Raw genomic sequence first — 9457 nt, 5'->3', positions numbered from 1 at the left:
GCGCTAGCTATCTTCTAACATACCGTTATTCGTACGCGCGCGCGCGTATCTCGTCGATTGCCTAGGCCTCGAGGCCTCGGTAGAATAAAGGAATAAGAGGTAGAGTCTTTAAAAGAGTAGTAACTAATTAACGCGTCGTAGCGCGCTTATTAACACTCGGTACGCGTTTACTATAGTAGTATAGTCTTATTGTCTCTTATTGCTAACAATTGCTTAGAGCTAATTAGTTAGCTAATAGCACCCTAGGGGTAGTATTAATCCTAGGCCTTAATAGTAACATTATAAGCTTTTAGCCTTCTTCTTGTTCTTTACGCTAGTCTAATACTTATCTAACAACTCGGTTATATCTTTAAAGGAACCTTTAGCTTCCTATAAGTCCTATTCTAGTAAATAGCCCTACTATCTTAGTAGGTACTCCTTCTTACCTTGTCTAGTCCGATGCTTTAGGATACGTTCTATAGACTATAGCTCTTCGCTATTAGCTAGTATATCCTCGGATTTAGTAGGTGCTTTATCCCCTTCGCGCAGGTAGTACGGCTTAAGGAGGGATACATAGAAGGTGTTATAGATAGTATAATAAGGTAGAAGCTACAACTAGTAAGCCTGTATGCCCTTAGCTTCTCGAATGCGGAATAGGCTAATGTATCTTAGTACGAGCTTAGGCCTTATTTTGCCGTTAGGTAATAGGTGTTTGCGGATGCGGAGGTTCTTCGTACTAAGTATAACTATATCGCCTTGTTTGAAGGTTATCGGTATATAGCGCTTATCGTAGTAGGCCTTTTAATACTCTTAAGCCTTTGTTAGATTCTTAGCTATCTTAGTATAGATTTCTCGCATCTTCTAGATACGTTCTATTGCCGCTAGTATTTCTAGTACTTAACGCGCTTCCCTTTCCTTACGCTCGGCCTCGAGCGAGGTAAATAGATCTTGTAGCAAGGTAGCGTTTTAGCCTATTATAGCTATATATAGTAAAACCTTAGTTAATGAGTATATACTGTTATTATATACGAATTCTATAGGCTATAGGAGATTGACCTAATCCTTAGGGTTCTCGTTAATATAACTACGCAGGTACTGCTATAGGGTAGTATTCTGTCTCTCTATTTAACCGTTAGTCTATAGATAGAAGGCTATTAATAGCCGATGCTTTAGTCTTAGCTATAGGCATATTTCGCTCTAATAGTGCGATATTAGTATCGATCTACGATTAGACACTATCCCCTTAGGGGTTCCCTAATAGGTATAGAAGATATTGTTCTATAGCGCCTCTACTATATTAATAGTAGTCTAATCTTTCCGCGCCGGGATATATCGGGCGCCCTTAGTAAATCGGTCTACTATAATAAGGATAGCATTATATACGTCCTTACTACCTCTGCGCCTAGCAGGTAGAAGGCCTATAATAAAGTCTATTATTAGCTTAGTAAATGGCTTCTTTAGAATAGGGAGCGAAGACAACTCGCCGAATAGTAAGTGCTTCGGTACTTTAACTCGCTAGTATACTATATAGGTCTATATATACTCCTTTATATACCGTTTACTATTTAGCTAGTAGTATGTACGCGATAGTAGCTCGTACGACCTCTCTATACTATAGTAACTAGCGAGCTTACTATTATAGTGCCTCTTTAAAAGCTCTTATCTAATCGATTGTTTAGCGGGGATATAGTATCTACCCTTAAACTTTAAATAACCTTTGTCGTCGATCGACTAATTACTCTTACTAGATCGAGTCGTTCGCCTACTTATAAGCCTATTAATACGGTTAATAGCAAAGGCGTCCCTCTACTAAGCACGCAATAGCTTATCTATAAACGATTAACTATCCCTATTTACAAGGTTATTTAATAGCACCCGTACTATCGAACGAGGTACGCATTATATATATCTAATAGCACTAGTAGCCGGAACTACTATAACCTCTTCTATAGTACTGTCGCTATATAGACTATTACTATAGATAGCAATGTCCTTAACCGAGTTATTATAGCTCGAGCGATCTACGTCCTTTCTTTTAACGTATACTAGAAGAACGACAACTCCGCTATAGTATTTGTTACCGCCGCGGGGTCCGGAGGTCCGCTTATCCTACGTTTGCTTATTAATAATACGGGCTATAGCAATCTTATGCTATAGGGTTAGAAACAATAAATTAATAGATTACTAAGTCCCGCTATCGTAATTAGGTCGCCTCGATAGGCTATCGGTAGGGTTACTTACGCCTAGCTAATATAATATATTAAAATCGAACCTAGCGAGGTAGACGGCCTATCTAGCCTATCGACCTATAACCCTAGTAACCTTCGTAATTCCACGGAGGTTGTTATAGTCTATATAGACCTAAATAGTATGCTATATACTATCGAGATAGTAGCGCTAGTGCTTAAAGGCCTCGACAATAGCTAGGAGCTCTTACTTATAGGTCTCGTAGCGACGCTCTATATCGATTATCTTTCGTAAAAAGAAGGCAATTAGGTGCTAGTAATAGTCCTTATCTAATTGCTATAACATAATAGCCGATATAGCGAACTGTAAAGCGTTAGTCTTAATACGGATCTACTTGCTTAGTATAAAATAGTGCAATAAGGGGACTTTAGTAAAGCGTTGCTTTAGACCGTTAAAAGCGGCTTGTGTTTTGTTAGTCTATTTAAACTCTCTAGTTAGGTTAGCCTTAGTTTTAGTAAGCTTAGTTAGGGGCATTACGTGTCGTAAATAGCCCTTAATAAAGCGACGATAGAAGTTAGCAAAACCTAGGAATAATTGAAGCTCCTTAATACTAGTAGGCGTTAGCTACTTAGTAATAGTCTTAATCCGGTTAGGATTAGCCTTAACACCCTTAGTTGACACGAGGAAGCTAAGGAAGGACACCTCCTTAGTAGCAAAGGTGCATTTAGAAGGCTTACAATACAGTCTATAGGCTCGTAGGCGGTCGAGCACCTTGCGGACTATAGCCTAGTACTCCGCAATGTTAGGTAAGTGTATGTAAACCAGGATGTTATCTAGGTAAACTATATAGAGGTAATCTAATAGGCCTAATAGGGCCCGATTAATATAGGACTAGAATGTAGTAGGGGCATTAGCTAGCCTAAATAGTATAACTAAGTACTCGAAATAGCTATAGCGAGTACGAAAGGCTGTCTTCTATTCATCGCCCTTGCGAATACGGATGCGGTAATAGGCGTCCTTAATGTCTAATATAGTATAGTAGTAGGCACTAGAAAGGCGATCGAGGGTCTTATTAATAAGAGGAAGTAGACAACGATCTTTAATAGTAATAGCATTAAGCCTACGATAATCGATATAGAGGCGCAGGCTACTATCTTTCTTTAGTACGAACAGGATAGGGGCACTAGTAGGGCTATTACTATACCGAATGCGACTATTGGCTAGATTTTCCTCTAGGTACTCGCGCAACATAGCAAGCTCTCGCTTACTAAGATTGTAGAGCGGCCTAAAAGGAACCTCTTTGCCCTCTATAATATTAATCTTATAATCCGTCTCTTTAAATATAGGCAACGTCGATGCTAGGTAGTGTTTAAACATATTAATATAGGTCTCTCGGATAGGTTCTAGTATGCGAGCAAGCTGATTAGGATTATTAGGGGGTATAGGTTTATCGTTATTACTACCGAGTAGGTCGGCCGTCGGATCGGCTAGGGTTAGGTTGCTAATAAACAGGACCCTAATATTATTAGGGCACTCGCTAACATTAATGTGTTTAATGTCCTCTTTCCTAGCGATTCTAAATCGCTATTATTAACTGCCTAAGTCTATAACTATAGCATAGTACTTGAGAACAGGGTTGCTAATAACAATCTCAGATAGGAGGCTGTCTATGTCTACTACGTAGGTAGTAAAGTTTAGCAGGCGCTTATTGCCGAGGTCGTCCTTTAGGGCTATATAGACATAATAGGCCCTATAGGTTAAGTGCCGAGCGTTATTAAACTAAGCAAGGGTTAGCAGGTCAGTCCTAGGCAGTTGCCGAAGGTCTAATTGCTTAGCTAGGCGATAGCTAATAAGGGCACTAACTGAATTTCCTAGGTCTAGCGTAACCTTAGTTTTATAGTTAGTATCGGGCCTAGATATAAGACAGGTACGTATAATAGCTAGTATAATGTCGATAGTCTTACGCCGCACGAGGCTAACAGTTAGTGCGGCGCTTACTCTTTTTTCGAAGGTTAGCCTACAGGGGTAGCGTTAGCTACTAAAAGGTGCTTTCGGTATTTAGCGGTAGCACGGTCGATTCGGGCCTAGTCCTTAGGTTTGTCGCATTAGCCTAGTAGATAGCTAGTGCTATTACAATTGAAGCACTTTAGTCCGGTTAGGGGATTGCTGTAGCTGTTGCTACTATTATTAGCCGAGCGATTAGTACTATAGGGATACGAGCCCCTTCTACGGCCCCTATTACGGCCTCCTCTATATAGCCGCCGGCTACGGCTTCTACTACGGTCGTTGTTACTATTCCTATTGTTAGTATTGTTGTCTTAGTAGGAACCTTAGTTTCCTCCGCGGCTACGGTTGCTACGGTTACTAGCAGGTCGGATCCTTAATTCTAGTCGTTACTAGAGCTAAACAGCTCGTTCGGCTGTTTCTACTTCGACTATGAATTGAATGCGTGTTAGGTTGGCCTGTTCGAATACACGGCGGCGGTCTAATTCGAGGACTAGTTCCTATCGTAATTTAGGGCGTATTTCGGAAATCTAGATAGAGTCGGTCTTAGCTAGCAAATCGTCCTTAAGGGTCTTTAAATAGGCCTTAAATAAGCGAGCCGATTAATTAGTCTTTTGTTTAGCTCGAAGGTATTAGTCCTAAGCGTATTGTTGCCTTAGTATAGGGTTCCTAAGGGTGTCTAGCATAATAGTCTTGTAGTCTTGCTACTAAATAGCGGTCTGGTTAGTAAGGGAGTCGAAATGGTTATCCTAGGTACGCTTTAGGTCTCTATTACTGTCTTGTATAGCATAGACGACTAACGAGTAGTCGTCTAGAAGGGCCCTTAGCGCGTTTCGCTAATTAAGCTCGCAGTTACGGATGTAGTCGTTGTATGGTTTCCGACTGGAGCTATTAAATACGGTACAGTCCTTAAGTTTAGCATCCTTCTTTTAGACTAAAATAGATAGAGAGGAAGGCCCTGCTATTAGTTTAGTATTAGTTGCTAGGGCTTCTTGCAGGCGACGAATTTCGAGGAGATTATCCTTTAGCTGTTGTTCTTAGCGCAAGGTAGTAAGCCTGTTTTAAGTAGCTCCTTAAAGTCTCGCTACTAGTTAGGGACTAAAGGCTAGTTAGCTATATCGACGGTTAACAATATTGTTAAGAATGTCGTCGACAGACAATTCTAGGTCGTTACCTAGAATTACAGGTTCTTTAGTAGGCTCTCCGGTAGGCTCTTTAGTAGGAGGCACTTTAGCAGGTGCTTTAGTAGGCACTTTAGTAGGTGCTATGCTACTAGTGTTGTTATTGCTAGCGCTACTAGCGGCACCGCGATTGTTGTTTCGTAATAAACCGGCTATTATAAGGGGCGGCACTAATAATATATTATTAGCCCCTAAGATACGGATATAGCGGAATTAGTAGATATCGGCCTAGTATAATTGACTTAGTATAATAGGCCGTATAGAAGGCCTTGCTTAATAATTGGTACGGTTGTTTCGATAGAATAGTACGTATAGGTCCCGTTCTTCGGGCGTAATATAGTTAAATCGATAGTTTTCGTAGCTATACCGCTAAAAGCTTGAAATAAGGACTATCTAGCTACTACCCTTAAAGGGTAGATCGAATACTATATAAGAAGGGTTATATTAGCAGGTAGATAGGGTGGTAGTGAATTAGTATAGTATTCGATAAGGATCTAGGAGGAGAGGGAGGAAGGCAAGAGAGTTAGCCTAACGCTAAGCGCCAAGCCCTGCCTAAGGCATCGAGACCCTAGCTTTACTCGGCCTAGTTACATACCAATCACATATAGCCTCTTTAGCCCTAACAGAGGATAAGCTCCTATCTAAGTTTTAGGCGTATCTCGGAGATCTATATAGAATTAGTCTTAGGCGGAAGGTCGTTTTTAAGGGTTTTTAAATAGGCCTCGAATAAGCGAGCCGATTGATTAGTCTTCTATTTAGCTCGAAGATATAGGTCCTAAGCATATTGTTGCCTTAGTATAGGGTTTCTAAGGGTATCTAGTATAATAGTTTTATAGGTCTGCTACTAAACAGCGGTCTAATCGTTAAGGGAGTTAAAATAGTTATCCTATATACGCTTTAGGTCGCTATTGATATACTATATAGCGTATACGACTAAGGAATAGTCGTCTAGTAGCGCTCTTAGTGCGTTACGCTAGTTAAGTTCACAGTTACGAATGTAGTCGTTATACTGCTTCCGACTAGAGCTATTAAATACGGTATAGTCCTTAAGTTTAGCATCCTTCTTTTAGATAGGTAGTAAAGAAGGTCCTACTACTAGTAAAGGACGGACACTAAAACCACTACCACTACTAGCAGTAATAGTATAGGCTACCGAGGGTAACATAACCTATAGTAATATAGGCAGCTATATTTAGCATAATAGGATAATAAGACGGTTGCTTAGGCTAATAACTAGAGCCCTGCAATATAGGCATTATAGAAGTGTAACATAAACAATGTGCTATACGAGGTTGGTGCTCTATCTATAATGTAGAAGGAGGCCTCTTATATAGGCTCAAAACTTAGCCTAGGTGTGTAGGGCCGGTTACTAGCTAATATCCCTCCCTTTCTTCGTATCTAACTAGACACGCTTTACATTGTGCGCTTAAAACAAACAGTTATGTAGTAACCTTAGGCATCTTAGCTAAGGCTATCTTTTAGAGACTCCGCAATAACACCCCCGGGGTAGCATTGTTCCTAGACTCTATTAATATGCAAAAACAACTTCCTAAGCATCCAATCTACTACGCTAACTTACTGCTACTTCAATATACCGTAATCTTTACTAGCAATAACCTTATTAGCTAGTCGACTGTCCTAAGCTCCTCCGTAGGTATTAAAGCTATTAGTACTAAAGTACTCTGCCTCGAAGTAAGCTTAATTAACGAGGAGATTAGCAGCCTTGTCCTATATAGCCTTCTCCTACTCGCGTAGATAGTCCTTAAGCTCCTCCTTACTAAACTAGAGGATTTGTTTAACTTCGTTCTAAATAACGTAACTTAACTAAGGAATTCTGCCGACTAGGGCATCGGAAATGCAACTAAGGCCTTCGACTAAGATAGCGGTAGGGAAGGCGAACGGCACGAAGGTATTAGAACCTAGAAGGGCAGTTAGATTGTAGTACGCCTTAGCAACCTTAGCGACGGTTAAGTTGTCGTAGCCCTTAATCTTAGTGCCGCCGATAACACGAGAGTAGCCTAGGTCGATTAACATACGGTCGCTCTTAGGCTTTAGATCGCTATACGGAAGGTATAGCATCTAAATAGAGACTTCGCATTCCTTAAGAGGGTTGAGGATCTACTAAGCTACCTCGCCTTCGTTAGGCTAACTATCGAACATATAGCCGAGGTCGTCGTTAGTAAGGTGCTTATTAGTAAGCTTGCTAATCTTGTTTAGTAGAACTAGGCTATAGGCATTAAGCTTCTTAACCTAGTTCTCGAAGACCTCTAGTTCGTACATTCCCTCGATAATAGTTAAATAGGCGGTCTTATCTTTAGATATAAGAGAAACCTTAATGCGTAGATAGCTAGCACCCTTACTAGCTGCGAGCTTAACTATATCTTGTCCGAGACGAGAAGTCTCCTTAGCAGGGCAGTTCTTATAACCGCTATTACCTACCTTGAAGTACTTAGTAGGCTTAGGGACGGAGATAAGCTCGTATACGTAATTAGGTCGAAGGGTAACGGCTAAGAGCTATAAGGCAGGATGCTAACGGACGATTTAGTTGCTTACTCTATAGGTTTGAAGGGTATTACGGCCTTCCTGCTTAGACTTAGGCAGTTTACGCATATACTAGAAGAATATGCGAAACTCCTCCTATATTAGGTCGACGATAAAAGGAAGGTGCGCTCTACGGGGCGACTATATCTAACCGAAAACTCGAGGGAAGATAGCATTGCTAGTCTAACGAAAGCGGTCGAAGGAGGTGCCTTGTCCGAGAATGCTAGTAATTAACTTACAGCGACGCTTAGTTAGCGTAAGATCGCGAGTAATAGTGCTAGTAGGGTTGAATGCGTAGAGTCCTAAGGAGGTCGGGGCGGCAGTAGGACGTCTTAGCAGCCTTCTTAATATAGTTAGCACACATAGTGAACCGCTCTTTACCTAGCTTACTAAGGTCGTCGAGCTATTAATAGATAGATAGGGCGGTAGGAGCTTTACCTATATCGGCTTTAGGAACTATATCGATATTAGTAATAAGGTGCGCAATAGAGTCGCCCTTATAAGAACCGTAGATGTTCTTAGTTAATAGGATCGGCGAGAGGCCTCTATCTCTACGCTCGCTAAAGGAGCCTTCGGAGGAGACATCCTCTAGTAGTGCATCTAGCATATTAACATCCGAGTTACTATAGTTAGTACTATAGTTAGTACCCTAGTCGGTACTAGAAGGAGTGCTATACTTCTTAGTAGCCTTACGGAAGGCCTAGCGAGTATGCAATATATTCTTACGCGCTACTTCGGCCTTAGCGCGCTCGTCTTAAACTTCTTAAGGGACCTTACGGTTGCGGGTCGAGCGACGATCTTTAGCCTACATCTCTATAGCGAGCGCAAGACTAGCAGCCGTATTAGCCTCGGTTTCTAGGCGAAGAGCCTTACGTTTAAGGACATCAACGATAGGAGCCTCTTAACCCTTAACAATAAAGCCTACACTATTAATACGACAGCCCTTCTCTTTTAGTAGATCCTTAGTTATCTATACGTTAAGATCGACCTAGACAATCGCATCGTAGTGCTTCTTCTAGTAGGCTGTCGTAAAGTCGTTAAGCGTAAAGGACAAGTTAAGTAGCTGCTTGCCTACCTTCTTGCTAGCGGTAGACATACGATAGATTATAGTGCGGGAAAGATACTCGGCGCCTTAACGACGGACCTTGTACTTGTTAACGAACGAAGAGACCTACTTAGTACGCTCTTGTCTACCGTAGGCGAAGTTAATAAGGCTCTTAGGAAGGCTGCTTAGTCCTCCCTAGTATTCAAAGGCCTAGTCGAGGGTCTTAAAGCGTAAGCGAATCTAGGTACCGGCTGTCTCGAGGCTATAGACGATAGGAAAGGCTTGTTCGATATCTATATCGTTAAGAACCTCGCGCTTAAAGATACGCTCACTAATAGACTAACGTAAGTTGTTTATGCCGTACACAACTAAGATAGTAGCCTTCTTAATGTTCCTATTAATAACGCGTAGTAGGGTACGAGCGTTCTAGATCTTCTCTTAAGGGTCTTTAAGGGCGGTAACGATCTAGAAGCAGTGCTCGAGGCTAGTTACAGCAGCTAAGGCGCTGTCGGATAGGGCT

The sequence above is a fragment of the Pseudocercospora fijiensis genome, assembly GCF_000340215.1.
Source record: "Pseudocercospora fijiensis CIRAD86 unplaced genomic scaffold MYCFIscaffold_6, whole genome shotgun sequence".
Classification (NCBI taxonomy): Eukaryota; Fungi; Ascomycota; class Dothideomycetes; order Mycosphaerellales; family Mycosphaerellaceae; genus Pseudocercospora; species Pseudocercospora fijiensis.
Note: the sequence above shows the minus strand (reverse complement) of the source record.